The following is a 5,386-nucleotide window of genomic DNA, read 5'->3' as shown; positions in this document are numbered from 1 at the left end:
ATGAGTTGCAATGGTTCACAATGCTCATGCAGGATTTAGGCATGGAGATACAACTACCAATCACTGTACATGAAGACAATCAGACCTGCATCAAGATAGCCACATCAGAAGCTCATACCAAAAGAACAAAACATATTAGTGTCAGATACTTTCACGTGAGGGATTGTGTGCAGCAGGGGTTCGTTACCCTGACATTCTGTGACACTAACAACATGGTGGCTGACATAATGACCAAGCTGTTGTGTGAGGAGAAATTTGGCAAACTGGTGACAAGGCTTGGAATGAGTTGAAATTTGATTGAATAAAGTTCTAGCTAAATGTACAGAGATGTTCTGAAATGTACTGCAATGTACTGAGATGTAATTTGGATCTGTATGATGCAATGTATTGAAATGTATTACCTTTGTATTGTAGAAATGTATTGCTGAAATGGAAAAGTTATAGATGCAATGGAAAGTTTTGCAGTCTTGATGGAAAAAGGGGAACATGTTGGGCTGTTGACTAATAGGCATTACTGTCTCTAGTTGTTTTCCATAAAGCCTGCAAGTTTGGAGAAGTAACACTGTTATGTCTTTGCTGGCTTGAGAGCAGACACTCCAAGGCCAGCCGTTGTCATGGTAACGTGAGATAGCAACTGGGAAAGTTCTAACAGAGTCTGTAAGTTGCGTTCTTCTGTATATTGCCTCTGAACTGAGAGGTTGTCTTCTGTGTTTACCAGAAGGGGGGGTGACTGAAGAAACTCTACATGTATTTGCTCTTAAGCCTGTTGGCCCTAATGTCTTAATGAAGACTCTTAACCTGATCTAATGCATCTGAGAAGTTTCTTGCTCAACTTAACTCCAAAGTAACGTATGCTGTGTCACGCAAGAACCGTCACCATCAACACACCAGTGGGTTTAAGGGGGTTGTCCTGAGCACATGGAACCACTGCTGTTGCTTCTATGGCTGTAACAGAGTGAGGTTAAAGATAAGTGAAATGCAAATAGAAAAAACAACAATACAAAAGCCAGTAACACTTTCCTAAATGCAATACCATACCAACCACAACAAGATTCCTATGAGTAAGGCAGAAAACTCCGCATCCCACAACCAGTCAGGATTCATAACCAAAAACCCAAACTAAAAAAATCCTAGCAGCCAGTCAGCCAAGGTCACAGAAATCCCCATGCAGCACAACCTGACCTGGGGACTTCAGTTAATGCAGAATGCTGCAGCACGACTGCTGACATGAGTGAGATCCTATCAGCACATTACACCTCTGCTCTGCAATTGGCATTGGTTGCTGATTTGCTACCAGGCCAGGTTCAAGCTGTGCTTTCCATGTTATGGGTGCCACATAGTACTTGTTCTCCCGTTGTAAGAAATCAGTCCTGTAAAGTGGCAGCACCTATGCTTTGGAACTCCTTGCCTATTGATATTAGGCAGACACCTCTTTTCAGCACCTGCTAAAATCAGTTTTCTTGAGGCAAGCCTCTCCAGGCATGTAGAAGCTATTGTGTTTTTAAATCTGTTTTTAACTCATTGTTGGTTTTATTATTTTGAACTTTTTAAAATCTGTCCTTAACGCTTTTGCCAATAATTTTATTGTTTTAAGTCTTTCTGTAAACACCTTTGAGATTTTTTACACTAAAGTGGTATATAAATGTTGCAATACATCAATAAATGTTGGAGTCACTGTGGCCCTTGAGTCTCTTCTCACTTTTAGGAACCAAGGAATCTGCCTTATACTGACTCAGGCCATTTTGTACCATCTAACTCAGTACTCATGACATGGACTAGCACTGGTTCTCCAGGATTCCAGGCAATAGTCTTTTCCAGGAATTGAATTTTGGACCTTGTATGCAAAGCATATGCCCTAACGATGAGCTATAACCCTCCCCCTGTTTAAAAAAGTATCTTTTAAAATTTTTCTTTGCAATTCACTCTTGAATGCACATCATACCTACAACATTTATTTATAGCACATTCAACACCCATTTGAAGCACATGAATCCCACCACAGAATCATGGGAATTTTCATTTGTTAAGGGTGGTGAGAACTATAACTGTGAGGGGGAAACTACACTTCCCAGGATTCTTTAGGCGAAGTCATTAGCTTTAAATGTGAGTTGGATGTGCTTTAAATGTGTTGGATCTACTTAATCAACTTTGCCTGCATGTAAATCGTTTTAATTAATTTTTCAAAATGGAAATATGAACCTACCCATACACTGCGCTCAACATCTAAGGCCCTCCTCCGAGTACCATCCCATCGAGAAGCTCGGAGGGTGATGACTAGAACCAGGGCCTTTTCAGTGGTGGCCCCCGAACTGTGGAATAGTCTCCCCGATGAGGTGCGCCTGGCACCGACGCTACTATCTTTTCGGCGCCAGGTGAAAACCTTTTTATACTCCCAGGCATTTTAAAGTGTATTTTAACAGCATTTCTGTATTTTGGATGTTGTTCGGTTCTTTATTGTTTGTTTGTTTTGTCTCTTGTTTATTGTATTTATTGTATTTATATATTGTGCTTGTTTTTATTTTTTTGTACACCGCCCAGAGAGCCTTCGGGCTTAGGGCGGTATATAAATTAAACTAAATAAATAAATAAATAAATAAATGAGCTATAAAGTATACTGGGTGACCATGTGCTACTCACCATCTCTCAGCCTATCCTCCCCTCAAGATGAAAACAACAGAGTACCATGACCACCCCAAGGAAGAAGGGCACACTTAAAATGTAGAGAAAAAATCATCTACAACCATAGTGTGAAATCAAATACTTATTGGGACACAGTATGAAGAAATATTTATATAAACATGACTATCAAATATGTTTATTAATTACACAATCTGTAAATATATTTATAGTGCAATCCAATGTTTGTTTACTCAGAAGCAAGTCCCAATGTATTCAATGGGGCTTACTAAACTGGGAAGTGTGCAGAGAACTACAGCCTCAAGTGATAAGGAACTTGTTCTTTCAACAAGCCTTTTAAGCTGAGACCTTATCCCAGTCTGAGTCTGTATTGGAATTGCTTTTTTAAGCCTTTTCTTTTTAAAAAAAATTTTTTAAAGCTTTTAAAAATGTTTTCAAAGATGTTTTAATAGATTTTAAAGTCTGTTTTTTATGATGTTTTAAAGTGCTTTTAGGACTTTTGTTTCCCGTCCTGGGCTCCTACTGGGAGGAAGGGGAGGATATAAATCAAATAATAAATAAACTTCATTCACCCAACCCAAAATTCAGAATCATGCCTCTTTAGGCTGTTTTCCAACTGTTTATTCTTGCTTTATGGTTATTGGATTTTAAAGGGATTTATTTCTTGCTGTGAGTTGCCTTGGTTTCCAATCACCAACCCAATCACAGAGTTGTTAGAAAGACTCCATACACACACTGCAGATGTATAAATACATACAGCCCATATAATACTTTATTGTTAAACCACTTGGTCATTGCAAAAAAATCAGAATTAATTTTAAACAAATCAGTATTAGTTTCCTACATAATAAAAAACTGTAATACCTAAGTAAGCCCTGCCTAATTGCTTTAAAACAGGACTGGAGAAGAACAGAAAGAAAGTCCCTCCCCCATTTTTTAACTCTTTCCCACTCACCTCCCATCTGCTGCTGCTTTCTCCCTTCATTTTCAGCCATTTTTTCCCCTCTCTCTCTCTTACTTAATCACACAGAGCAAGCTCAGCAGAAGGCCAGTGTGAGTCACATGTCTGTTGCCCACCAATCACAGGAGCAGACTTCCTCTCTCTCTCTCTTGCTTCCTCACACAGAGCAAGCTCAGCAGAAGGCCAGTGTGAGTCACATGTCTGTTGCCCACCAATCACAGGAGCAGACTTCCCCTGCTTCCTCCAAGTAACTGGAAGGGGAGGGGGAGGAAGAGTAAAACAAAAGAAGTCTTTCTTCTGCGCATGCAGTATGTTATAACCCACTCTAAGGCATTTTTAATCACTTAATTAAAAATAAAACATGCCATTTTTTAAATTGAAACCTACTTCAGATGAAGTACAGTGTTTGGGGCAAGCTTGGGCAATTGATTAGGGATACCTTAGAGTCATCTCTGAGTTGTAATCAAGGACAACAGATTATGTCAATTTCAAGGAAAAAAAGTCCAAATGGCTTCTAGGTTTTTTTCCTCCCGTTTTTCACTTTAACCCGTGGATTCTCCGTGGGGGGGTTGTGTATCACCAAGAAAACTTCCAGAGTTGTAGAGCAAGCGATTCTGAATCCAACAGTATAAGCCTTGTAAGTTTTTGTTTTGAATTGGGACTATACAAAGCACCAGAAAGGGGTGTGGGGGGATATTTTCATTTAACATGGTAGAACGTGAAAAATCCCTACTGACTATAGTATACAGCCACTCTCGTGGCTGTATAATTACAGGGTGGATGCATGATGTGATGGCAGAGCCCTTTCATGAGGCTTATGACTTCTTGCTAGGCCCAGGCATAGGTATAACTTTTTGCTAGGCCCTGGCATGTATGAGGTTTGAAGTACTTAATTATATGATTATTATACTACATACTAGTATATTGGTGGGGCATAGTGAGCCTTTTTAGCCTTTGGGCCTTTCATAGTTATATGATAATAAGGGCGGAGATAACAGTTTGCTAGTAAATGTCTAAATCGCTGTATCTTAAGTGAGCGATCCTTTTGCATTCCAAGTGTTAATTTCAGGCTATTTATTCACTCTGAGACAGAAGAAGCATTTACCTGAATTTAGTTAGGAATGGAAAGTTTAGCAGATGGTAATCATATTGATTGGGGAATAGGAATAAAGAGGAAAGCCCGATTTGCCTAATAGAGATCCCTCATATTACAGGATCTTAGACTCTTATTGACATAGGGCTGCCTTTTAAGGTCCAGGCAGACTCTTCCCCCCCTTTACTGAGGATTGTGGCACCAACAACGAAACATCATTACCTGAAATTACATTTTAGTTAGGACTTCTGATATCATTACCTGGAATTACATATAGCATGCAACTGTTGCATTGGCTCATCTATTTTGATATGTGTTGGAAAACCTGCTATAGTGCAGCCACATATTGGTGACAGCAACACATCCTCGGCATCTGCTGCTCTTGGATTTATGATATCATTTACTAGAAAGGGATATAGGATGTTAATTTTGCATTTTGGACATCTATTATGATAGGTGTTTGGAAGCCTACAAGGGGGAGGCCGCTGCAGTCGGCCAAATATGGGTGGCAGCGCCATATCTCCAGTATCTGTGCTTTGGAGAACTGGGTTAGCTGCACTAAAATGGTGGCTGGGAAAGTGTGCTTACTCATAAATGATTTCCTTTCTTTATGTGAAACAGGGAAATATGAGGCCAGTGGCCCTCACAGCAGTGAGGAGAAGCACCCAGCAGTAGCTGCTCAAGGAAAGCGTCCC

This window comes from Rhineura floridana, chromosome 2, assembly GCF_030035675.1.
Source record: "Rhineura floridana isolate rRhiFlo1 chromosome 2, rRhiFlo1.hap2, whole genome shotgun sequence".
Taxonomy (NCBI): domain Eukaryota; kingdom Metazoa; phylum Chordata; class Lepidosauria; order Squamata; family Rhineuridae; genus Rhineura; species Rhineura floridana.
Note: the sequence above shows the minus strand (reverse complement) of the source record.